Source organism: Castor canadensis, chromosome 17 (assembly GCF_047511655.1).
Source record: "Castor canadensis chromosome 17, mCasCan1.hap1v2, whole genome shotgun sequence".
Classification (NCBI taxonomy): Eukaryota; Metazoa; Chordata; class Mammalia; order Rodentia; family Castoridae; genus Castor; species Castor canadensis.
Genome location: NC_133402.1, coordinates 33,605,940 through 33,633,765, shown reverse-complemented (window position 1 = coordinate 33,633,765; position 27,826 = coordinate 33,605,940).

Here is a 27,826-nt window from a genome sequence, read left to right as displayed (position 1 = left end):
CAAAGTGTTCATTTTCTATGTACTGAATACTCAGAGGGAAACAATGTGCTACATGTTGCAGCTTCTAGCATTGATGGTTTTCTGGAGATATAAATCTGTTTCTTCACATCAGCTGAATGGTCTTATTTGAAAAAAGGTAAACTTATCTCAACCTTGAAACATACGTTGCTGGAAAGTAGGACGTTCAGGAACATACTCCACTGTCACAGGGAAATAATGTGCTAGAAGCTCCTGCTTCTACTACAGATGATTTCCTTTCTAGAGATACATGTGTTTCTTCCAATTAGCTGAAAAGACCTAATTGAAAAAAGCGAGATTTCTCCACCTTCAAAATTCTCACTGGCAGAGAGTATTTCTTAGGAAAATTAACTACTCTCCATCAGAGAAACAACAGCAAGATACTGAAGCTTGTCACACAGACAGTTTTCTTTTCTTTGGAGAGATTTCTTTGCTCTTTCAACTCAGGTTCGTAGGCCTAGTTGGAACACAGAAAGCCAATCTCCACATTGAAAAACCTACGTTCCCATATGTATTCCTTTGAAAAACGAAATCCATTTTCATCAGAAAACAATGTACAAGATGCTGAGCTTCTACAATACATGGTTCTCTTGGAGAGATAAATGTGTTGCTTCAACTCAGCTGAATTTGCCTCTTTGGAACAATGTGATCTCATGTGAACCTTGGAAAACGTCCGTCGCGGGAAGTAGTCCTTGCAAAACCGTACTCAATTTTCTCAGGAGACAATGGGCTAGATGCTCCTATTTCTGAAACAGACGGTTTTCTTTCAAGTTATGCATGTGTTTCTTTAAATTAGCTGGCTAGGCCTATTTTGAACAAAGAGATCTTATCTCCATATTGAGAAACTGAAGTTGCTCTAGGTATTTCATTGACAAACTACACTCAATCTGACAAGGAAACAATGTGTTAGATATTCCTTCTGGTAACATAGATGGTTTTCTTCGGAGAGAAACACGTGTTTGTTCAAATCAGCTGAAAAGGCCTCCATGATACAAAGGGAGCCTATCTCCATCCTGAAAAACCTAAGTTGCAAGAAGTATTCCTTTTAAATCTACTGACTACTCACATGGAAACAATATGCTAGATGCTGCAGCTTGTAGTTAGACGGTTTTCTTTGGAGAGACACATGTGTTTCTTCACCTCAGCTGAATTGACCTGTTTTGAACCAAGAGAGTCTACCTCCACCTTGAAAATCCTAACTTGCAGGAAGTATTTCTTTGAAAAAACTGGCAAAAGTCTCCCAGGGTGACAATGTTCTTATTCTCCAGGGTCAAACAGAGATGGTTTTCTTTCAGGAGATACATGTGTTCCTTTAAGTCATATAGAAAGGCCTATTTTGTAACAAAGAGCCCATATCCACATTGAATGACCTATGTTGCAGGAGGAATTCCTTTCCAAATCTATCTCGGTTCTCACAGGGAAGCAATGTGCTAGATGTTGCTGCTTGTAACATATAATGTTTCTTGGGAGAGATCCCTTTGTCTTCAACTCAGCTGAACAGGCCAACGTAGAAAAAAGGGAGCCTATCTCCACCGTGAGAAACCATGCTGCAGGAAGTATTCCAATCAAAAACAAACTTATCTCACGGGGAAACAATGTGCTACCATTCCTGCTTCCAACAGAGATGGTGTTCTTTCGAGAGGTATGTGTGTTTCTTGAAATCTGCGGAATAGGCCTATTGGAAACAAAGTGAGCCTATGTCTACATTGAAAGACCTAAACTGCCTGAAGTACTCCTTTCAAATAGTAACTCAGCTCTCTCACAGAATCAATGTGCTACATGCTGCAGCGTCTAATCTAGATGGTTTCCTTTTAGAGATACATGTGTTTCTTCAATTCACCTGATTGTGTGTATTGGGAACAAAGTGAGCCAACCCACCCTTGGAAAACGTAAGTTGCAGGAAGTCTTTCTTTGACAAACTTACTAAATTCTCACAGGGAAACAATGCCCGAATATTCCTGCTTCCAACAGAGATGGCTTTCTTTGGAGAGATATATGTGTTTCTTCAAATGTGCTGAATAGGCCTACTTGGAACAAAGTGTGCCTATCTCTACATTGAAAATCCTCAGTTGCCCGAAGTACTCCTTTCAAGTACTAACTCAGATCTCACAGAGAAACCATGTGCTACATGCTGCAGCTTCTAATCCCGATGGTTTCCTTTTAGAAATACATGTGTTTCTTCAATTCACATGAAGGTGTGTATTGGGAACAAAGTGAGTCAACCCAACCTTGGAAAACGTAAATTGCAGGAAGTATTCCCTTGCAAAACCTATTCAATTCGAAGTTGGAAACAATATGGGGGATGCTCCTTCTTCCACAGAGATGTTTTCTTTGAGAGACACACGTGTTTCTTCAAGTTAGCTGGACAGGCCTATTTGCTTACTGACTGTAACATATAAGATTTCTTTGGAGAGATACATGTGTTTCTTCAATGCAGCTGAAAAATGCCAATGTGGAAATAAGGGAGCCTCTCTCCACCATGAAGCACCCTGTTGCAGGAAGTATTCCATTTACAAACAAACACAATCTCCCAGGGAGACAATGTGCTATTACTCATGCTTCCAGCAGAGATGGTTTTTTTGGAGAAATATATGTGTTTCTTCAAATCTGCTGAACAGGCCTATTAGGAACAAAGAGAGCCTATGTCTACATTGAAAAAGCTAAATTGCCTGAAGTACTCCTTTCAAATATTAACTCAGCTGTCTCAGGGAAACAATGAGCTGCACGGTACAGCTTCTAACATAGATGGTTTCCTTTTAGAGGTACGTGTGTTTCTTCAACTCACCTGCCTGTGTCTATCTGGAAAAAAGTGAGCCTATCCCAACCTTGAAAACCCTAAGCTGTAGGAAGTATTCCTATGCAAAGCCTTCTCAATTCTTACTGGGATACAATGTGGTGGATTCTCCTGCTTCTCACACAGATGTTTTCTGTCAAAAGACACATGTGTTTGTTCAAATTAGCCGGGGAGGCCTATTTGGAACAAACAACCCTTTGTTCCCCTTGCAAATTCTGAATGGTGGGAAGAAATTCTTTTAAAATACTCATTTTTAACAGGGAAGCAATGTGCTAGATGTTGAAGATTGTAACATAGATAGTTTTCTTTGCAGAGACACTGATGTTTTTACAACTTAGCTCACAGGCCTACGTGGAAGATAGAGAGCCTATCTCCCTTTGAAAAACGTAAGTTGCCCAAAGTATTCCTTTTAAAATGAAACTCAATTCTCTGAGGGAAAGAATGTGCTATATGCTCCTGATTCTGACTCAAGTGGTTTCTTTTGAGATACATGAGTTCCTTTAACTCTGCTGAAAGGGCCTATTTGGAACAAACAGCCTATCTCCACCTTGAATTTCAAAGATGCAGGAAGTACTGCTTTCAAAAACTTACTGGTTTTTACACGGGTAAACAATGAAGTACATGGCGAAGTTTGTAATCTAGTTGGTTTTCGTTTAGTGCTCCATGTGTTTCTTGAACTCATCTGAATAGGCCCATTTGGAACAAAGAGAGCCTACGTTCACTTTGAAAAATGTAATTTATAGGAAGTACTCCTATCAATAATTAACTCTCTTCTCAGAGGTATACTAGGTCCTAGATTCTATAGCTTGTATCACAGATAGTTTACTGTCAAGAGATAAATGTGTTTCTTCAACTTGCCTGAATAGGCCTATTTCAAAAAAAAGAGCTGATTTTCCCTTTGAAAAACCTAAGTCACAGGAAGTATTCCTTCAAAAACCAGCTCAATTCTCGCAGTGAAACAAGCTCCTAGATGCTGCAGTTTTGAACATAGATGGTTTTCTTTGGACAGATACATGTCTTTGTTCACCTCAGCTGAATAGACCTATTTGTTACAAAGAGAGCCTCTCTCCACCTTGAAAAACCTAAGTTGCCAAAGTGTTCATTTTCTATGTACTGAATACTCAGAGGGAAACAATGTGCTACATGTTGCAGCTTCTAGCATTGATGGTTTTCTGGAGATATAAATCTGTTTCTTCACATCAGCTGAATGGTCTTATTTGAAAAAAGGTAAACTTATCTCAACCTTGAAACATACGTTGCTGGAAAGTAGGACGTTCAGGAACATACTCCACTGTCACAGGGAAATGATGTGCTAGAAGCTCCTGCTTCTACTACAGATGATTTCCTTTCTAGAGATACATGTGTTTCTTCCAATTAGCTGAAAAGACCTAATTGAAAAAAGCGAGATTTCTCCACCTTCAAAATTCTCACTGGCAGAGAGTATTTCTTAGGAAAATTAACTACTCTCCATCAGAGAAACAACAGCAAGATACTGAAGCTTGTCACACAGACAGTTTTCTTTTCTTTGGAGAGATTTCTTTGCTCTTTCAACTCAGGTTCGTAGGCCTAGTTGGAACACAGAAAGCCAATCTCCACATTGAAAAACCTACGTTCCCATATGTATTCCTTTGAAAAACGAAATCCATTTTCATCAGAAAACAATGTACGAGATGCTGAGCTTCTACAATACATGGTTCTCTTGGAGAGATAAATGTGTTGCTTCAACTCAGCTGAATTTGCCTCTTTGGAACAATGTGATGTCATGTGAACCTTGGAAAACGTCCGTCGCGGGAAGTAGTCCTTGCAAAACCGTACTCAATTTTCTCAGGAGACAATGGGCTAGATGCTCCTATTTCTGAAACAGACGGTTTTCTTTCAAGTTATGCATGTGTTTCTTTAAATTAGCTGGCTAGGCCTATTTTGAACAAAGAGATTTTATCTCCATATTGAGAAACTGAAGTTGCTCTAGGTATTTCATTGACAAACTACACTCAATCTGACAAGGAAACAATGTGTTAGATATTCCTTCTGGTAACATAGATGGTTTTCTTCGGAGAGAAACACGTGTTTGTTCAAATCAGCTGAAAAGGCCTCCATGATACAAAGGGAGCCTATCTCCATCCTGAAAAACCTAAGTTGCAAGAAGTATTCCTTTTAAATCTACTGACTACTCACATGGAAACAATATGCTAGATGCTGCAGCTTGTAGTTAGACGGTTTTCTTTGGAGAGACACATGTGTTTCTTCACCTCAGATGAATTGACCTGTTTGGAACCAAGAGAGTCTACCTCCACCTTGAAAATCCTAAGTTGCAGGAAGTATTTCTTTGAAAAAACTGGCAAAAGTCTCCCAGGGTGACAATGTTCTTATTCTCCAGGGTCAAACAGAGATGGTTTTCTTTCAGGAGATACATGTGTTCCTTTAAGTCATATAGAAAGGCCTATTTTGTAACAAAGAGCCCATATCCACATTGAATGACCTATGTTGCAGGAGGAATTCCTTTCCAAATCTATCTCGGTTCTCACAGGGAAGCAATGTGCTAGATGTTGCTGCTTGTAACATATAATGTTTCTTGGGAGAGATCCCTTTGTCTTCAACTCAGCTGAACAGGCCAACGTAGAAAAAAGGGAGCCTATCTCCACCGTGAGAAACCATGCTGCAGGAAGTATTCCAATCAAAAACAAACTTATTTCACGGGGAAACAATGTGCTACCATTCCTGCTTCCAACAGAGATGGTGTTCTTTCGAGAGGTATGTGTGTTTCTTGAAATCTGCGGAATAGGCCTATTGGAAACAAAGTGAGCCTATGTCTACATTGAAAGACCTAAACTGCCTGAAGTACTCCTTTCAAATAGTAACTCAGCTCTCTCACAGAATCAATGTGCTACATGCTGCAGCGTCTAATCTAGATGGTTTCCTTTTAGAGATACATGTGTTTCTTCAATTCACCTGATTGTGTGTATTGGGAACAAAGTGAGCCAACCCACCCTTGGAAAACGTAAGTTGCAGGAAGTCTTTCTTTGACAAACTTACTAAATTCTCACAGGGAAACAATGCCCGAATATTCCTGCTTCCAACAGAGATGGCTTTCTTTGGAGAGATATATGTGTTTCTTCAAATGTGCTGAATAGGCCTACTTGGAACAAAGTGTGCCTATCTCTACATTGAAAATCCTCAGTTGCCCGAAGTACTCCTTTCAAGTACTAACTCAGATCTCACAGAGAAACCATGTGCTACATGCTGCAGCTTCTAATCCCGATGGTTTCCTTTTAGAAATACATGTGTTTCTTCAATTCACATGAAGGTGTGTATTGGGAACAAAGTGAGTCAACCCAACCTTGGAAAACGTAAATTGCAGGAAGTATTCCCTTGCAAAACCTATTCAATTCGAAGTTGGAAACAATATGGGGGATGCTCCTTCTTCCACAGAGATGTTTTCTTTGAGAGACACACGTGTTTCTTCAAGTTAGCTGGACAGGCCTATTTGCTTACTGACTGTAACATATAAGATTTCTTTGGAGAGATACATGTGTTTCTTCAATGCAGCTGAAAAATGCCAATGTGGAAATAAGGGAGCCTCTCTCCACCATGAAGCACCCTGTTGCAGGAAGTATTCCATTTACAAACAAACACAATCTCCCAGGGAGACAATGTGCTATTACTCATGCTTCCAGCAGAGATGGTTTTTTTGGAGAAATATATGTGTTTCTTCAAATCTGCTGAACAGGCCTATTAGGAACAAAGAGAGCCTATGTCTACATTGAAAAAGCTAAATTGCCTGAAGTACTCCTTTCAAATATTAACTCAGCTGTCTCAGGGAAACAATGAGCTGCACGGTACAGCTTCTAACATAGATGGTTTCCTTTTAGAGGTACGTGTGTTTCTTCAACTCACCTGCCTGTGTCTATCTGGAAAAAAGTGAGCCTATCCCAACCTTGAAAACCCTAAGCTGTAGGAAGTATTCCTATGCAAAGCCTTCTCAATTCTTACTGGGATACAATGTGGTGGATTCTCCTGCTTCTCACACAGATGTTTTCTGTCAAAAGACACATGTGTTTGTTCAAATTAGCCGGGGAGGCCTATTTGGAACAAACAACCCTTTGTTCCCCTTGCAAATTCTGAATGGTGGGAAGAAATTCTTTTAAAATACTCATTTTTAACAGGGAAGCAATGTGCTAGATGTTGAAGATTGTAACATAGATAGTTTTCTTTGCAGAGACACTGATGTTTTTACAACTTAGCTCACAGGCCTACGTGGAAGATAGAGAGCCTATCTCCCTTTGAAAAACGTAAGTTGCCCAAAGTATTCCTTTTAAAATGAAACTCAATTCTCTGAGGGAAAGAATGTGCTATATGCTCCTGATTCTGACTCAAGTGGTTTCTTTTGAGATACATGAGTTCCTTTAACTCTGCTGAAAGGGCCTATTTGGAACAAACAGCCTATCTCCACCTTGAATTTCAAAGATGCAGGAAGTACTGCTTTCAAAAACTTACTGGTTTTTACACGGGTAAACAATGAAGTACATGGCGAAGTTTGTAATCTAGTTGGTTTTCGTTTAGTGCTCCATGTGTTTCTTGAACTCATCTGAATAGGCCCATTTGGAACAAAGAGAGCCTACGTTCACTTTGAAAAATGTAATTTATAGGAAGTACTCCTATCAATAATTAACTCTCTTCTCAGAGGTATACTAGGTCCTAGATTCTATAGCTTGTATCACAGATAGTTTACTGTCAAGAGATAAATGTGTTTCTTCAACTTGCCTGAATAGGCCTATTTCAAAAAAAAGAGCTGATTTTCCCTTTGAAAAACCTAAGTCACAGGAAGTATTCCTTCAAAAACCAGCTCAATTCTCGCAGTGAAACAAGCTCCTAGATGCTGCAGTTTTGAACATAGATGGTTTTCTTTGGACAGATACATGTCTTTGTTCACCTCAGCTGAATAGACCTATTTGTTACAAAGAGAGCCTCTCTCCACCTTGAAAAACCTAAGTTGCCAAAGTGTTCATTTTCTATGTACTGAATACTCAGAGGGAAACAATGTGCTACATGTTGCAGCTTCTAGCATTGATGGTTTTCTGGAGATATAAATCTGTTTCTTCACATCAGCTGAATGGTCTTATTTGAAAAAAGGTAAACTTATCTCAACCTTGAAACATACGTTGCTGGAAAGTAGGACGTTCAGGAACATACTCCACTGTCACAGGGAAATAATGTGCTAGAAGCTCCTGCTTCTACTACAGATGATTTCCTTTCTAGAGATACATGTGTTTCTTCCAATTAGCTGAAAAGACCTAATTGAAAAAAGCGAGATTTCTCCACCTTCAAAATTCTCACTGGCAGAGAGTATTTCTTAGGAAAATTAACTACTCTCCATCAGAGAAACAACAGCAAGATACTGAAGCTTGTCACACAGACAGTTTTCTTTTCTTTGGAGAGATTTCTTTGCTCTTTCAACTCAGGTTCGTAGGCCTAGTTGGAACACAGAAAGCCAATCTCCACATTGAAAAACCTACGTTCCCATATGTATTCCTTTGAAAAACGAAATCCATTTTCATCAGAAAACAATGTACAAGATGCTGAGCTTCTACAATACATGGTTCTCTTGGAGAGATAAATGTGTTGCTTCAACTCAGCTGAATTTGCCTCTTTGGAACAATGTGATGTCATGTGAACCTTGGAAAACGTCCGTCGCGGGAAGTAGTCCTTGCAAAACCGTACTCAATTTTCTCAGGAGACAATGGGCTAGATGCTCCTATTTCTGAAACAGACGGTTTTCTTTCAAGTTATGCATGTGTTTCTTTAAATTAGCTGGCTAGGCCTATTTTGAACAAAGAGATCTTATCTCCATATTGAGAAACTGAAGTTGCTCTAGGTATTTCATTGACAAACTACACTCAATCTGACAAGGAAACAATGTGTTAGATATTCCTTCTGGTAACATAGATGGTTTTCTTCGGAGAGAAACACGTGTTTGTTCAAATCAGCTGAAAAGGCCTCCATGATACAAAGGGAGCCTATCTCCATCCTGAAAAACCTAAGTTGCAAGAAGTATTCCTTTTAAATCTACTGACTACTCACATGGAAACAATATGCTAGATGCTGCAGCTTGTAGTTAGACGGTTTTCTTTGGAGAGACACATGTGTTTCTTCACCTCAGCTGAATTGACCTGTTTTGAACCAAGAGAGTCTACCTCCACCTTGAAAATCCTAACTTGCAGGAAGTATTTCTTTGAAAAAACTGGCAAAAGTCTCCCAGGGTGACAATGTTCTTATTCTCCAGGGTCAAACAGAGATGGTTTTCTTTCAGGAGATACATGTGTTCCTTTAAGTCATATAGAAAGGCCTATTTTGTAACAAAGAGCCCATATCCACATTGAATGACCTATGTTGCAGGAGGAATTCCTTTCCAAATCTATCTCGGTTCTCACAGGGAAGCAATGTGCTAGATGTTGCTGCTTGTAACATATAATGTTTCTTGGGAGAGATCCCTTTGTCTTCAACTCAGCTGAACAGGCCAACGTAGAAAAAAGGGAGCCTATCTCCACCGTGAGAAACCATGCTGCAGGAAGTATTCCAATCAAAAACAAACTTATCTCACGGGGAAACAATGTGCTACCATTCCTGCTTCCAACAGAGATGGTGTTCTTTCGAGAGGTATGTGTGTTTCTTGAAATCTGCGGAATAGGCCTATTGGAAACAAAGTGAGCCTATGTCTACATTGAAAGACCTAAAGTGCCTGAAGTACTCCTTTCAAATAGTAACTCAGCTCTCTCACAGAATCAATGTGCTACATGCTGCAGCGTCTAATCTAGATGGTTTCCTTTTAGAGATACATGTGTTTCTTCAATTCACCTGATTGTGTGTATTGGGAACAAAGTGAGCCAACCCACCCTTGGAAAACGTAAGTTGCAGGAAGTCTTTCTTTGACAAACTTACTAAATTCTCACAGGGAAACAATGCCCGAATATTCCTGCTTCCAACAGAGATGGCTTTCTTTGGAGAGATATATGTGTTTCTTCAAATGTGCTGAATAGGCCTACTTGGAACAAAGTGTGCCTATCTCTACATTGAAAATCCTCAGTTGCCCGAAGTACTCCTTTCAAGTACTAACTCAGATCTCACAGAGAAACCATGTGCTACATGCTGCAGCTTCTAATCCCGATGGTTTCCTTTTAGAAATACATGTGTTTCTTCAATTCACATGAAGGTGTGTATTGGGAACAAAGTGAGTCAACCCAACCTTGGAAAACGTAAATTGCAGGAAGTATTCCCTTGCAAAACCTATTCAATTCGAAGTTGGAAACAATATGGGGGATGCTCCTTCTTCCACAGAGATGTTTTCTTTGAGAGACACACGTGTTTCTTCAAGTTAGCTGGACAGGCCTATTTGCTTACTGACTGTAACATATAAGATTTCTTTGGAGAGATACATGTGTTTCTTCAATGCAGCTGAAAAATGCCAATGTGGAAATAAGGGAGCCTCTCTCCACCATGAAGCACCCTGTTGCAGGAAGTATTCCATTTACAAACAAACACAATCTCCCAGGGAGACAATGTGCTATTACTCATGCTTCCAGCAGAGATGGTTTTTTTGGAGAAATATATGTGTTTCTTCAAATCTGCTGAACAGGCCTATTAGGAACAAAGAGAGCCTATGTCTACATTGAAAAAGCTAAATTGCCTGAAGTACTCCTTTCAAATATTAACTCAGCTGTCACAGGGAAACAATGAGCTGCACGGTACAGCTTCTAACATAGATGGTTTCCTTTTAGAGGTACGTGTGTTTCTTCAACTCACCTGCCTGTGTCTATCTGGAAAAAAGGGAGCCTATCCCAACCTTGAAAACCCTAAGCTGTAGGAAGTATTCCTATGCAAAGCCTTCTCAATTCTTACTGGGATACAATGTGGTGGATTCTCCTGCTTCTCACACAGATGTTTTCTGTCAAAAGACACATGTGTTTGTTCAAATTAGCCGGGGAGGCCTATTTGGAACAAACAACCCTTTGTTCCCCTTGCAAATTCTGAATGGTGGGAAGAAATTCTTTTAAAATACTCATTTTTAACAGGGAAGCAATGTGCTAGATGTTGAAGATTGTAACATAGATAGTTTTCTTTGCAGAGACACTGATGTTTTTACAACTTAGCTCACAGGCCTACGTGGAAGATAGAGAGCCTATCTCCCTTTGAAAAACGTAAGTTGCCCAAAGTATTCCTTTTAAAATGAAACTCAATTCTCTGAGGGAAAGAATGTGCTATATGCTCCTGATTCTGACTCAAGTGGTTTCTTTTGAGATACATGAGTTCCTTTAACTCTGCTGAAAGGGCCTATTTGGAACAAACAGCCTATCTCCACCTTGAATTTCAAAGATGCAGGAAGTACTGCTTTCAAAAACTTACTGGTTTTTACACGGGTAAACAATGAAGTACATGGCGAAGTTTGTAATCTAGTTGGTTTTCGTTTAGTGCTCCATGTGTTTCTTGAACTCATCTGAATAGGCCCATTTGGAACAAAGAGAGCCTACGTTCACTTTGAAAAATGTAATTTATAGGAAGTACTCCTATCAATAATTAACTCTCTTCTCAGAGGTATACTAGGTCCTAGATTCTATAGCTTGTATCACAGATAGTTTACAGTCAAGAGATAAATGTGTTTCTTCAACTTGCCTGAATAGGCCTATTTCAAAAAAAAGAGCTGATTTTCCCTTTGAAAAACCTAAGTCACAGGAAGTATTCCTTCAAAAACCAGCTCAATTCTCGCAGTGAAACAAGCTCCTAGATGCTGCAGTTTTGAACATAGATGGTTTTCTTTGGACAGATACATGTCTTTGTTCACCTCAGCTGAATAGACCTATTTGTTACAAAGAGAGCCTCTCTCCACCTTGAAAAACCTAAGTTGCCAAAGTGTTCATTTTCTATGTACTGAATACTCAGAGGGAAACAATGTGCTACATGTTGCAGCTTCTAGCATTGATGGTTTTCTGGAGATATAAATCTGTTTCTTCACATCAGCTGAATGGTCTTATTTGAAAAAAGGTAAACTTATCTCAACCTTGAAACATACGTTGCTGGAAAGCAGGACGTTCAGGAACATACTCCACTGTCACAGGGAAATGATGTGCTAGAAGCTCCTGCTTCTACTACAGATGATTTCCTTTCTAGAGATACATGTGTTTCTTCCAATTAGCTGAAAAGACCTAATTGAAAAAAGCGAGATTTCTCCACCTTCAAAATTCTCACTGGCAGAGAGTATTTCTTAGGAAAATTAACTACTCTCCATCAGAGAAACAACAGCAAGATACTGAAGCTTGTCACACAGACAGTTTTCTTTTCTTTGGAGAGATTTCTTTGCTCTTTCAACTCAGGTTCGTAGGCCTAGTTGGAACACAGAAAGCCAATCTCCACATTGAAAAACCTACGTTCCCATATGTATTCCTTTGAAAAACGAAATCCATTTTCATCAGAAAACAATGTACGAGATGCTGAGCTTCCACAATACATGGTTCTCTTGGAGAGATAAATGTGTTGCTTCAACTCAGCTGAATTTGCCTCTTTGGAACAATGTGATCTCATGTGAACCTTGGAAAACGTCCGTCGCGGGAAGTAGTCCTTGCAAAACCGTACTCAATTTTCTCAGGATACAATGGGCTAGATGCTCCTATTTCTGAAACAGACGGTTTTCTTTCAAGTTATGCATGTGTTTCTTTAAATTAGCTGGCTAGGCCTATTTTGAACAAAGAGATTTTATCTCCATATTGAGAAACTGAAGTTGCTCTAGGTATTTCATTGACAAACTACACTCAATCTGACAAGGAAACAATGTGTTAGATATTCCTTCTGGTAACATAGATGGTTTTCTTCGGAGAGAAACACGTGTTTGTTCAAATCAGCTGAAAAGGCCTCCATGATACAAAGGGAGCCTATCTCCATCCTGAAAAACCTAAGTTGCAAGAAGTATTCCTTTTAAATCTACTGACTACTCACATGGAAACAATATGCTAGATGCTGCAGCTTGTAGTTAGACGGTTTTCTTTGGAGAGACACATGTGTTTCTTCACCTCAGCTGAATTGACCTGTTTTGAACCAAGAGAGTCTACCTCCACCTTGAAAATCCTAACTTGCAGGAAGTATTTCTTTGAAAAAACTGGCAAAAGTCTCCCAGGGTGACAATGTTCTTATTCTCCAGGGTCAAACAGAGATGGTTTTCTTTCAGGAGATACATGTGTTCCTTTAAGTCATATAGAAAGGCCTATTTTGTAACAAAGAGCCCATATCCACATTGAATGACCTATGTTGCAGGAGGAATTCCTTTCCAAATCTATCTCGGTTCTCACAGGGAAGCAATGTGCTAGATGTTGCTGCTTGTAACATATAATGTTTCTTGGGAGAGATCCCTTTGTCTTCAACTCAGCTGAACAGGCCAACGTAGAAAAAAGGGAGCCTATCTCCACCGTGAGAAACCATGCTGCAGGAAGTATTCCAATCAAAAACAAACTTATCTCACGGGGAAACAATGTGCTACCATTCCTGCTTCCAACAGAGATGGTGTTCTTTCGAGAGGTATGTGTGTTTCTTGAAATCTGCGGAATAGGCCTATTGGAAACAAAGTGAGCCTATGTCTACATTGAAAGACCTAAACTGCCTGAAGTACTCCTTTCAAATAGTAACTCAGCTCTCTCACAGAATCAATGTGCTACATGCTGCAGCGTCTAATCTAGATGGTTTCCTTTTAGAGATACATGTGTTTCTTCAATTCACCTGATTGTGTGTATTGGGAACAAAGTGAGCCAACCCACCCTTGGAAAACGTAAGTTGCAGGAAGTCTTTCTTTGACAAACTTACTAAATTCTCACAGGGAAACAATGCCCGAATATTCCTGCTTCCAACAGAGATGGCTTTCTTTGGAGAGATATATGTGTTTCTTCAAATGTGCTGAATAGGCCTACTTGGAACAAAGTGTGCCTATCTCTACATTGAAAATCCTCAGTTGCCCGAAGTACTCCTTTCAAGTACAAACTCAGATCTCACAGAGAAACCATGTGTTACATGCTGCAGCTTCTAATCCCGATGGTTTCCTTTTAGAAATACATGTGTTTCTTCAATTCACATGAAGGTGTGTATTGGGAACAAAGTGAGTCAACCCAACCTTGGAAAACGTAAATTGCAGGAAGTATTCCCTTGCAAAACCTATTCAATTCGAAGTTGGAAACAATATGGGGGATGCTCCTTCTTCCACAGAGATGTTTTCTTTGAGAGACACACGTGTTTCTTCAAGTTAGCTGGACAGGCCTATTTGCTTACTGACTGTAACATATAAGATTTCTTTGGAGAGATACATGTGTTTCTTCAATGCAGCTGAAAAATGCCAATGTGGAAATAAGGGAGCCTCTCTCCACCATGAAGCACCCTGTTGCAGGAAGTATTCCATTTACAAACAAACACAATCTCCCAGGGAGACAATGTGCTATTACTCATGCTTCCAGCAGAGATGGTTTTTTTGGAGAAATATATGTGTTTCTTCAAATCTGCTGAACAGGCCTATTAGGAACAAAGAGAGCCTATGTCTACATTGAAAAAGCTAAATTGCCTGAAGTACTCCTTTCAAATATTAACTCAGCTGTCACAGGGAAACAATGAGCTGCACGGTACAGCTTCTAACATAGATGGTTTCCTTTTAGAGGTACGTGTGTTTCTTCAACTCACCTGCCTGTGTCTATCTGGAAAAAAGGGAGCCTATCCCAACCTTGAAAACCCTAAGCTGTAGGAAGTATTCCTATGCAAAGCCTTCTCAATTCTTACTGGGATACAATGTGGTGGATTCTCCTGCTTCTCACACAGATGTTTTCTGTCAAAAGACACATGTGTTTGTTCAAATTAGCCGGGGAGGCCTATTTGGAACAAACAACCCTTTGTTCCCCTTGCAAATTCTGAATGGTGGGAAGAAATTCTTTTAAAATACTCATTTTTAACAGGGAAGCAATGTGCTAGATGTTGAAGATTGTAACATAGATAGTTTTCTTTGCAGAGACACTGATGTTTTTACAACTTAGCTCACAGGCCTACGTGGAAGATAGAGAGCCTATCTCCCTTTGAAAAACGTAAGTTGCCCAAAGTATTCCTTTTAAAATGAAACTCAATTCTCTGAGGGAAAGAATGTGCTATATGCTCCTGATTCTGACTCAAGTGGTTTCTTTTGAGATACATGAGTTCCTTTAACTCTGCTGAAAGGGCCTATTTGGAACAAACAGCCTATCTCCACCTTGAATTTCAAAGATGCAGGAAGTACTGCTTTCAAAAACTTACTGGTTTTTACACGGGTAAACAATGAAGTACATGGCGAAGTTTGTAATCTAGTTCGTTTTCGTTTAGTGCTCCATGTGTTTCTTGAACTCATCTGAATAGGCCCATTTGGAACAAAGAGAGCCTACGTTCACTTTGAAAAATGTAATTTATAGGAAGTACTCCTATCAATAATTAACTCTCTTCTCAGAGGTATACTAGGTCCTAGATTCTATAGCTTGTATCACAGATAGTTTTCTGTCAAGAGATAAATGTGTTTCTTCAACTTGCCTGAATAGGCCTATTTCAAAAAAAAAGAGCTGATTTTCCCTTTGAAAAACCTAAGTCACAGGAAGTATTCCTTCAAAAACCAGCTCAATTCTCGCAGTGAAACAAGCTCCTAGATGCTGCAGTTTTGAACATAGATGGTTTTCTTTGGACAGATACATGTCTTTGTTCACCTCAGCTGAATAGACCTATTTGTTACAAAGAGAGCCTCTCTCCACCTTGAAAAACCTAAGTTGCCAAAGTGTTCATTTTCTATGTACTGAATACTCAGAGGGAAACAATGTGCTACATGTTGCAGCTTCTAGCATTGATGGTTTTCTGGAGATATAAATCTGTTTCTTCACATCAGCTGAATGGTCTTATTTGAAAAAAGGTAAACTTATCTCAACCTTGAAACATACGTTGCTGGAAAGTAGGACGTTCAGGAACATACTCCACTGTCACAAGGAAATGATGTGCTAGAAGCTCCTGCTTCTACTACAGATGATTTCCTTTCTAGAGATACATGTGTTTCTTCCAATTAGCTGAAAAGACCTAATTGAAAAAAGCGAGATTTCTCCACCTTCAAAATTCTCACTGGCAGAGAGTATTTCTTAGGAAAATTAACTACTCTCCATCAGAGAAACAACAGCAAGATACTGAAGCTTGTCACACAGACAGTTTTCTTTTCTTTGGAGAGATTTCTTTGCTCTTTCAACTCAGGTTCGTAGGCCTAGTTGGAACACAGAAAGCCAATCTCCACATTGAAAAACCTACGTTCCCATATGTGTTCCTTTGAAAAACGAAATCCATTTTCATCAGAAAACAATGTACGAGATGCTGAGCTTCCACAATACATGGTTCTCTTGGAGAGATAAATGTGTTGCTTCAACTCAGCTGAATTTGCCTCTTTGGAACAATGTGATCTCATGTGAACCTTGGAAAACGTCCGTCGCGGGAAGTAGTCCTTGCAAAACCGTACTCAATTTTCTCAGGAGACAATGGGCTAGATGCTCCTATTTCTGAAACAGACGGTTTTCTTTCAAGTTATGCATGTGTTTCTTTAAATTAGCTGGCTAGGCCTATTTTGAACAAAGAGATCTTATCTCCATATTGAGAAACTGAAGTTGCTCTAGGTATTTCATTGACAAACTACACTCAATCTGACAAGGAAACAATGTGTTAGATATTCCTTCTGGTAACATAGATGGTTTTCTTCGGAGAGAAACACGTGTTTGTTCAAATCAGCTGAAAAGGCCTCCATGATACAAAGGGAGCCTATCTCCATCCTGAAAAACCTAAGTTGCAAGAAGTATTCCTTTTAAATCTACTGACTACTCACATGGAAACAATATGCTAGATGCTGCAGCTTGTAGTTAGACGGTTTTCTTTGGAGAGACACATGTGTTTCTTCACCTCAGCTGAATTGACCTGTTTTGAACCAAGAGAGTCTACCTCCACCTTGAAAATCCTAACTTGCAGGAAGTATTTCTTTGAAAAAACTGGCAAAAGTCTCCCAGGGTGACAATGTTCTTATTCTCCAGGGTCAAACAGAAATGGTTTTCTTTCAGGAGATACATGTGTTCCTTTAAGTCATATAGAAAGGCCTATTTTGTAACAAAGAGCCCATATCCACATTGAATGACCTATGTTGCAGGAGGAATTCCTTTCCAAATCTATCTCGGTTCTCACAGGGAAGCAATGTGCTAGATGTTGCTGCTTGTAACATATAATGTTTCTTGGGAGAGATCTCTTTGTCTTCAACTCAGCTGAACAGGCCAACGTAGAAAAAAGGGAGCCTATCTCCACCGTGAGAAACCATGCTGCAGGAAGTATTCCAATCAAAAACAAACTTATCTCACGGGGAAACAATGTGCTACCATTCCTGCTTCCAACAGAGATGGTGTTCTTTCGAGAGGTATGTGTGTTTCTTGAAATCTGCGGAATAGGCCTATTGGAAACAAAGTGAGCCTATGTCTACATTGAAAGACCTAAACTGCCTGAAGTACTCCTTTCAAATAGTAACTCAGCTCTCTCACAGAATCAATGTGCTACATGCTGCAGCGTCTAATCTAGATGGTTTCCTTTTAGAGATACATGTGTTTCTTCAATTCACCTGATTGTGTGTATTGGGAACAAAGTGAGCCAACCCACCCTTGGAAAACGTAAGTTGCAGGAAGTCTTTCTTTGACAAACTTACTAAATTCTCACAGGGAAACAATGCCCGAATATTCCTGCTTCCAACAGAGATGGCTTTCTTTGGAGAGATATATGTGTTTCTTCAAATGTGCTGAATAGGCCTACTTGGAACAAAGTGTGCCTATCTCTACATTGAAAATCCTCAGTTGCCCGAAGTACTCCTTTCAAGTACTAACTCAGATCTCACAGAGAAACCATGTGCTACATGCTGCAGCTTCTAATCCCGATGGTTTCCTTTTAGAAATACATGTGTTTCTTCAATTCACATGAAGGTGTGTATTGGGAACAAAGTGAGTCAACCCAACCTTGGAAAACGTAAATTGCAGGAAGTATTCCCTTGCAAAACCTATTCAATTCGAAGTTGGAAACAATATGGGGGATGCTCCTTCTTCCACAGAGATGTTTTCTTTGAGAGACACACGTGTTTCTTCAAGTTAGCTGGACAGGCCTATTTGCTTACTGACTGTAACATATAAGATTTCTTTGGAGAGATACATGTGTTTCTTCAATGCAGCTGAAAAATGCCAATGTGGAAATAAGGGAGCCTCTCTCCACCATGAAGCACCCTGTTGCAGGAAGTATTCCATTTACAAACAAACACAATCTCCCAGGGAGACAATGTGCTATTACTCATGCTTCCAGCAGAGATGGTTTTTTTGGAGAAATATATGTGTTTCTTCAAATCTGCTGAACAGGCCTATTAGGAACAAAGAGAGCCTATGTCTACATTGAAAAAGCTAAATTGCCTGAAGTACTCCTTTCAAATATTAACTCAGCTGTCACAGGGAAACAATGAGCTGCACGGTACAGCTTCTAACATAGATGGTTTCCTTTTAGAGGTACGTGTGTTTCTTCAACTCACCTGCCTGTGTCTATCTGGAAAAAAGTGAGCCTATCCCAACCTTGAAAACCCTAAGCTGTAGGAAGTATTCCTATGCAAAGCCTTCTCAATTCTTACTGGGATACAATGTGGTGGATTCTCCTGCTTCTCACACAGATGTTTTCTGTCAAAAGACACATGTGTTTGTTCAAATTAGCCGGGGAGGCCTATTTGGAACAAACAACCCTTTGTTCCCCTTGCAAATTCTGAATGGTGGGAAGAAATTCTTTTAAAATACTCATTTTTAACAGGGAAGCAATGTGCTAGATGTTGAAGATTGTAACATAGATAGTTTTCTTTGCAGAGACACTGATGTTTTTACAACTTAGCTCACAGGCCTACGTGGAAGATAGAGAGCCTATCTCCCTTTGAAAAACGTAAGTTGCCCAAAGTATTCCTTTTAAAATGAAACTCAATTCTCTGAGGGAAAGAATGTGCTATATGCTCCTGATTCTGACTCAAGTGGTTTCTTTTGAGATACATGAGTTCCTTTAACTCTGCTGAAAGGGCCTATTTGGAACAAACAGCCTATCTCCACCTTGAATTTCAAAGATGCAGGAAGTACTGCTTTCAAAAACTTACTGGTTTTTACACGGGTAAACAATGAAGTACATGGCGAAGTTTGTAATCTAGTTGGTTTTCGTTTAGTGCTCCATGTGTTTCTTGAACTCATCTGAATAGGCCCATTTGGAACAAAGAGAGCCTACGTTCACTTTGAAAAATGTAATTTATAGGAAGTACTCCTATCAATAATTAACTCTCTTCTCAGAGGTATACTAGGTCCTAGATTCTATAGCTTGTATCACAGATAGTTTTCTGTCAAGAGATAAATGTGTTTCTTCAACTTGCCTGAATAGGCCTATTTCAAAAAAAAAGAGCTGATTTTCCCTTTGAAAAACCTAAGTCACAGGAAGTATTCCTTCAAAAACCAGCTCAATTCTCGCAGTGAAACAAGCTCCTAGATGCTGCAGTTTTGAACATAGATGGTTTTCTTTGGACAGATACATGTCTTTGTTCACCTCAGCTGAATAGACCTATTTGTTACAAAGAGAGCCTCTCTCCACCTTGAAAAACCTAAGTTGCCAAAGTGTTCATTTTCTATGTACTGAATACTCAGAGGGAAACAATGTGCTACATGTTGCAGCTTCTAGCATTGATGGTTTTCTGGAGATATAAATCTGTTTCTTCACATCAGCTGAATGGTCTTATTTGAAAAAAGGTAAACTTATCTCAACCTTGAAACATACGTTGCTGGAAAGTAGGACGTTCAGGAACATACTCCACTGTCACAGGGAAATGATGTGCTAGAAGCTCCTGCTTCTACTACAGATGATTTCCTTTCTAGAGATACATGTGTTTCTTCCAATTAGCTGAAAAGACCTAATTGAAAAAAGCGAGATTTCTCCACCTTCAAAATTCTCACTGGCAGAGAGTATTTCTTAGGAAAATTAACTACTCTCCATCAGAGAAACAACAGCAAGATACTGAAGCTTGTCACACAGACAGTTTTCTTTTCTTTGGAGAGATTTCTTTGCTCTTTCAACTCAGGTTCGTAGGCCTAGTTGGAACACAGAAAGCCAATCTCCACATTGAAAAACCTACGTTCCCATATGTATTCCTTTGAAAAACGAAATCCATTTTCATCAGAAAACAATGTACGAGATGCTGAGCTTCTACAATACATGGTTCTCTTGGAGAGATAAATGTGTTGCTTCAACTCAGCTGAATTTGCCTCTTTGGAACAATGTGATCTCATGTGAACCTTGGAAAACGTCCGTCGCGGGAAGTAGTCCTTGCAAAACCGTACTCAATTTTCTCAGGAGACAATGGGCTAGATGCTCCTATTTCTGAAACAGACGGTTTTCTTTCAAGTTATGCATGTGTTTCTTTAAATTAGCTGGCTAGGCCTATTTTGAACAAAGAGATTTTATCTCCATATTGAGAAACTGAAGTTGCTCTAGGTATTTCATTGACAAACAACACTCAATCTGACAAGGAAACAATGTGTTAGATATTCCTTCTGGTAACATAGATGGTTTTCTTCGGAGAGAAACACGTGTTTGTTCAAATCAGCTGAAAAGGCCTCCATGATACAAAGGGAGCCTATCTCCATCCTGAAAAACCTAAGTTGCAAGAAGTATTCCTTTTAAATCTACTGACTACTCACATGGAAACAATATGCTAGATGCTGCAGCTTGTAGTTAGACGGTTTTCTTTGGAGAGACACATGTGTTTCTTCACCTCAGCTGAATTGACCTGTTTGGAACCAAGAGAGTCTACCTCCACCTTGAAAATCCTAACTTGCAGGAAGTATTTCTTTGAAAAAACTGGCAAAAGTCTCCCAGGGTGACAATGTTCTTATTCTCCAGGGTCAAACAGAGATGGTTTTCTTTCAGGAGATACATGTGTTCCTTTAAGTCATATAGAAAGGCCTATTTTGTAACAAAGAGCCCATATCCACATTGAATGACCTATGTTGCAGGAGGAATTCCTTTCCAAATCTATCTCGGTTCTCACAGGGAAGCAATGTGCTAGATGTTGCTGCTTGTAACATATAATGTTTCTTGGGAGAGATCCCTTTGTCTTCAACTCAGCTGAACAGGCCAACGTAGAAAAAAGGGAGCCTATCTCCACCGTGAGAAACCATGCTGCAGGAAGTATTCCAATCAAAAACAAACTTATCTCACGGGGAAACAATGTGCTACCATTCCTGCTTCCAACAGAGATGGTGTTCTTTCGAGAGGTATGTGTGTTTCTTGAAATCTGCGGAATAGGCCTATTGGAAACAAAGTGAGCCTATGTCTACATTGAAAGACCTAAACTGCCTGAAGTACTCCTTTCAAATAGTAACTCAGCTCTCTCACAGAATCAATGTGCTACATGCTGCAGCGTCTAATCTAGATGGTTTCCTTTTAGAGATACATGTGTTTCTTCAATTCACCTGATTGTGTGTATTGGGAACAAAGTGAGCCAACCCACCCTTGGAAAACGTAAGTTGCAGGAAGTCTTTCTTTGACAAACTTACTAAATTCTCACAGGGAAACAATGCCCGAATATTCCTGCTTCCAACAGAGATGGCTTTCTTTGGAGAGATATATGTGTTTCTTCAAATGTGCTGAATAGGCCTACTTGGAACAAAGTGTGCCTATCTCTACATTGAAAATCCTCAGTTGCCCGAAGTACTCCTTTCAAGTACTAACTCAGATCTCACAGAGAAACCATGTGCTACATGCTGCAGCTTCTAATCCCGATGGTTTCCTTTTAGAAATACATGTGTTTCTTCAATTCACATGAAGGTGTGTATTGGGAACAAAGTGAGTCAACCCAACCTTGGAAAACGTAAATTGCAGGAAGTATTCCCTTGCAAAACCTATTCAATTCGAAGTTGGAAACAATATGGGGGATGCTCCTTCTTCCACAGAGATGTTTTCTTTGAGAGACACACGTGTTTCTTCAAGTTAGCTGGACAGGCCTATTTGCTTACTGACTGTAACATATAAGATTTCTTTGGAGAGATACATGTGTTTCTTCAATGCAGCTGAAAAATGCCAATGTGGAAATAAGGGAGCCTCTCTCCACCATGAAGCACCCTGTTGCAGGAAGTATTCCATTTACAAACAAACACAATCTCCCAGGGAGACAATGTGCTATTACTCATGCTTCCAGCAGAGATGGTTTTTTTGGAGAAATATATGTGTTTCTTCAAATCTGCTGAACAGGCCTATTAGGAACAAAGAGAGCCTATGTCTACATTGAAAAAGCTAAATTGCCTGAAGTACTCCTTTCAAATATTAACTCAGCTGTCACAGGGAAACAATGAGCTGCACGGTACAGCTTCTAACATAGATGGTTTCCTTTTAGAGGTACGTGTGTTTCTTCAACTCACCTGCCTGTGTCTATCTGGAAAAAAGTGAGCCTATCCCAACCTTGAAAACCCTAAGCTGTAGGAAGTATTCCTATGCAAAGCCTTCTCAATTCTTACTGGGATACAATGTGGTGGATTCTCCTGCTTCTCACACAGATGTTTTCTGTCAAAAGACACATGTGTTTGTTCAAATAAGCCGGGGAGGCCTATTTGGAACAAACAACCCTTTGTTCCCCTTGCAAATTCTGAATGGTGGGAAGAAATTCTTTTAAAATACTCATTTTTAACAGGGAAGCAATGTGCTAGATGTTGAAGATTGTAACATAGATAGTTTTCTTTGCAGAGACACTGATGTTTTTACAACTTAGCTCACAGGCCTACGTGGAAGATAGAGAGCCTATCTCCCTTTGAAAAACGTAAGTTGCCCAAAGTATTCCTTTTAAAATGAAACTCAATTCTCTGAGGGAAAGAATGTGCTATATGCTCCTGATTCTGACTCAAGTGGTTTCTTTTGAGATACATGAGTTCCTTTAACTCTGCTGAAAGGGCCTATTTGGAACAAACAGCCTATCTCCACCTTGAATTTCAAAGATGCAGGAAGTACTGCTTTCAAAAACTTACTGGTTTTTACACGGGTAAACAATGAAGTACATGGCGAAGTTTGTAATCTAGTTGGTTTTCGTTTAGTGCTCCATGTGTTTCTTGAACTCATCTGAATAGGCCCATTTGGAACAAAGAGAGCCTACGTTCACTTTGAAAAATGTAATTTATAGGAAGTACTCCTATCAATAATTAACTCTCTTCTCAGAGGTATACTAGGTCCTAGATTCTATAGCTTGTATCACAGATAGTTTACAGTCAAGAGATAAATGTGTTTCTTCAACTTGCCTGAATAGGCCTATTTCAAAAAAAAGAGCTGATTTTCCCTTTGAAAAACCTAAGTCACAGGAAGTATTCCTTCAAAAACCAGCTCAATTCTCGCAGTGAAACAAGCTCCTAGATGCTGCAGTTTTGAACATAGATGGTTTTCTTTGGACAGATACATGTCTTTGTTCACCTCAGCTGAATAGACCTATTTGTTACAAAGAGAGCCTCTCTCCACCTTGAAAAACCTAAGTTGCCAAAGTGTTCATTTTCTATGTACTGAATACTCAGAGGGAAACAATGTGCTACATGTTGCAGCTTCTAGCATTGATGGTTTTCTGGAGATATAAATCTGTTTCTTCACATCAGCTGAATGGTCTTATTTGAAAAAAGGTAAACTTATCTCAACCTTGAAACATACGTTGCTGGAAAGCAGGACGTTCAGGAACATACTCCACTGTCACAGGGAAATGATGTGCTAGAAGCTCCTGCTTCTACTACAGATGATTTCCTTTCTAGAGATACATGTGTTTCTTCCAATTAGCTGAAAAGACCTAATTGAAAAAAGCGAGATTTCTCCACCTTCAAAATTCTCACTGGCAGAGAGTATTTCTTAGGAAAATTAACTACTCTCCATCAGAGAAACAACAGCAAGATACTGAAGCTTGTCACACAGACAGTTTTCTTTTCTTTTTTAGAGATTTCTTTGCTCTTTCAACTCAGGTTCGTAGGCCTAGTTGGAACACAGAAAGCCAATCTCCACATTGAAAAACCTACGTTCCCATATGTATTCCTTTGAAAAACGAAATCCATTTTCATCAGAAAACAATGTACGAGATGCTGAGCTTCTACAATACATGGTTCTCTTGGAGAGATAAATGTGTTGCTTCAACTCAGCTGAATTTGCCTCTTTGGAACAATGTGATCTCATGTGAACCTTGGAAAACGTCCGTCGCGGGAAGTAGTCCTTGCAAAACCGTACTCAATTTTCTCAGGAGACAATGGGCTAGATGCTCCTATTTCTGAAACAGACGGTTTTCTTTCAAGTTATGCATGTGTTTCTTTAAATTAGCTGGCTAGGCCTATTTTGAACAAAGAGATCTTATCTCCATATTGAGAAACTGAAGTTGCTCTAGGTATTTCATTGACAAACTACACTCAATCTGACAAGGAAACAATGTGTTAGATATTCCTTCTGGTAACATAGATGGTTTTCTTCGGAGAGAAACACGTGTTTGTTCAAATCAGCTGAAAAGGCCTCCATGATACAAAGGGAGCCTATCTCCATCCTGAAAAACCTAAGTTGCAAGAAGTATTCCTTTTAAATCTACTGACTACTCACATGGAAACAATATGCTAGATGCTGCAGCTTGTAGTTAGACGGTTTTCTTTGGAGAGACACATGTGTTTCTTCACCTCAGCTGAATTGACCTGTTTGGAACCAAGAGAGTCTACCTCCACCTTGAAAATCCTAACTTGCAGGAAGTATTTCTTTGAAAAAACTGGCAAAAGTCTCCCAGGGTGACAATGTTCTTATTCTCCAGGGTCAAACAGAGATGGTTTTCTTTCAGGAGATACATGTGTTCCTTTAAGTCATATAGAAAGGCCTATTTTGTAACAAAGAGCCCATATCCACATTGAATGACCTATGTTGCAGGAGGAATTCCTTTCCAAATCTATCTCGGTTCTCACAGGGAAGCAATGTGCTAGATGTTGCTGCTTGTAACATATAATGTTTCTTGGGAGAGATCCCTTTGTCTTCAACTCAGCTGAACAGGCCAACGTAGAAAAAAGGGAGCCTATCTCCACCGTGAGAAACCATGCTGCAGGAAGTATTCCAATCAAAAACAAACTTATCTCACAGGGAAACAATGTGCTACCATTCCTGCTTCCAACAGAGATGGTGTTCTTTCGAGAGGTATGTGTGTTTCTTGAAATCTGCGGAATAGGCCTATTGGAAACAAAGTGAGCCTATGTCTACATTGAAAGACCTAAACTGCCTGAAGTACTCCTTTCAAATAGTAACTCAGCTCTCTCACAGAATCAATGTGCTACATGCTGCAGCGTCTAATCTAGATGGTTTCCTTTTAGAGATACATGTGTTTCTTCAATTCACCTGATTGTGTGTATTGGGAACAAAGTGAGCCAACCCACCCTTGGAAAACGTAAGTTGCAGGAAGTCTTTCTTTGACAAACTTACTAAATTCTCACAGGGAAACAATGCCCGAATATTCCTGCTTCCAACAGAGATGGCTTTCTTTGGAGAGATATATGTGTTTCTTCAAATGTGCTGAATAGGCCTACTTGGAACAAAGTGTGCCTATCTCTACATTGAAAATCCTCAGTTGCCCGAAGTACTCCTTTCAAGTACTAACTCAGATCTCACAGAGAAACCATGTGCTACATGCTGCAGCTTCTAATCCCGATGGTTTCCTTTTAGAAATACATGTGTTTCTTCAATTCACATGAAGGTGTGTATTGGGAACAAAGTGAGTCAACCCAACCTTGGAAAACGTAAATTGCAGGAAGTATTCCCTTGCAAAACCTATTCAATTCGAAGTTGGAAACAATATGGGGGATGCTCCTTCTTCCACAGAGATGTTTTCTTTGAGAGACACACGTGTTTCTTCAAGTTAGCTGGACAGGCCTATTTGCTTACTGACTGTAACATATAAGATTTCTTTGGAGAGATACATGTGTTTCTTCAATGCAGCTGAAAAATGCCAATGTGGAAATAAGGGAGCCTCTCTCCACCATGAAGCACCCTGTTGCAGGAAGTATTCCATTTACAAACAAACACAATCTCCCAGGGAGACAATGTGCTATTACTCATGCTTCCAGCAGAGATGGTTTTTTTGGAGAAATATATGTGTTTCTTCAAATCTGCTGAACAGGCCTATTAGGAACAAAGAGAGCCTATGTCTACATTGAAAAAGCTAAATTGCCTGAAGTACTCCTTTCAAATATTAACTCAGCTGTCTCAGGGAAACAATGAGCTGCACGGTACAGCTTCTAACATAGATGGTTTCCTTTTAGAGGTACGTGTGTTTCTTCAACTCACCTGCCTGTGTCTATCTGGAAAAAAGTGAGCCTATCCCAACCTTGAAAACCCTAAGCTGTAGGAAGTATTCCTATGCAAAGCCTTCTCAATTCTTACTGGGATACAATGTGGTGGATTCTCCTGCTTCTCACACAGATGTTTTCTGTCAAAAGACACATGTGTTTGTTCAAATTAGCCGGGGAGGCCTATTTGGAACAAACAACCCTTTGTTCCCCTTGCAAATTCTGAATGGTGGGAAGAAATTCTTTTAAAATACTCATTTTTAACAGGGAAGCAATGTGCTAGATGTTGAAGATTGTAACATAGATAGTTTTCTTTGCAGAGACACTGATGTTTTTACAACTTAGCTCACAGGCCTACGTGGAAGATAGAGAGCCTATCTCCCTTTGAAAAACGTAAGTTGCCCAAAGTATTCCTTTTAAAATGAAACTCAATTCTCTGAGGGAAAGAATGTGCTATATGCTCCTGATTCTGACTCAAGTGGTTTCTTTTGAGATACATGAGTTCCTTTAACTCTGCTGAAAGGGCCTATTTGGAACAAACAGCCTATCTCCACCTTGAATTTCAAAGATGCAGGAAGTACTGCTTTCAAAAACTTACTGGTTTTTACACGGGTAAACAATGAAGTACATGGCGAAGTTTGTAATCTAGTTGGTTTTCGTTTAGTGCTCCATGTGTTTCTTGAACTCATCTGAATAGGCCCATTTGGAACAAAGAGAGCCTACGTTCACTTTGAAAAATGTAATTTATAGGAAGTACTCCTATCAATAATTAACTCTCTTCTCAGAGGTATACTAGGTCCTAGATTCTATAGCTTGTATCACAGATAGTTTACTGTCAAGAGATAAATGTGTTTCTTCAACTTGCCTGAATAGGCCTATTTCAAAAAAAAGAGCTGATTTTCCCTTTGAAAAACCTAAGTCACAGGAAGTATTCCTTCAAAAACCAGCTCAATTCTCGCAGTGAAACAAGCTCCTAGATGCTGCAGTTTTGAACATAGATGGTTTTCTTTGGACAGATACATGTCTTTGTTCACCTCAGCTGAATAGACCTATTTGTTACAAAGAGAGCCTCTCTCCACCTTGAAAAACCTAAGTTGCCAAAGTGTTCATTTTCTATGTACTGAATACTCAGAGGGAAACAATGTGCTACATGTTGCAGCTTCTAGCATTGATGGTTTTCTGGAGATATAAATCTGTTTCTTCACATCAGCTGAATGGTCTTATTTGAAAAAAGGTAAACTTATCTCAACCTTGAAACATACGTTGCTGGAAAGCAGGACGTTCAGGAACATACTCCACTGTCACAGGGAAATGATGTGCTAGAAGCTCCTGCTTCTACTACAGATGATTTCCTTTCTAGAGATACATGTGTTTCTTCCAATTAGCTGAAAAGACCTAATTGAAAAAAGCGAGATTTCTCCACCTTCAAAATTCTCACTGGCAGAGAGTATTTCTTAGGAAAATTAACTACTCTCCATCAGAGAAACAACAGCAAGATACTGAAGCTTGTCACACAGACAGTTTTCTTTTCTTTGGAGAGATTTCTTTGCTCTTTCAACTCAGGTTCGTAGGCCTAGTTGGAACACAGAAAGCCAATCTC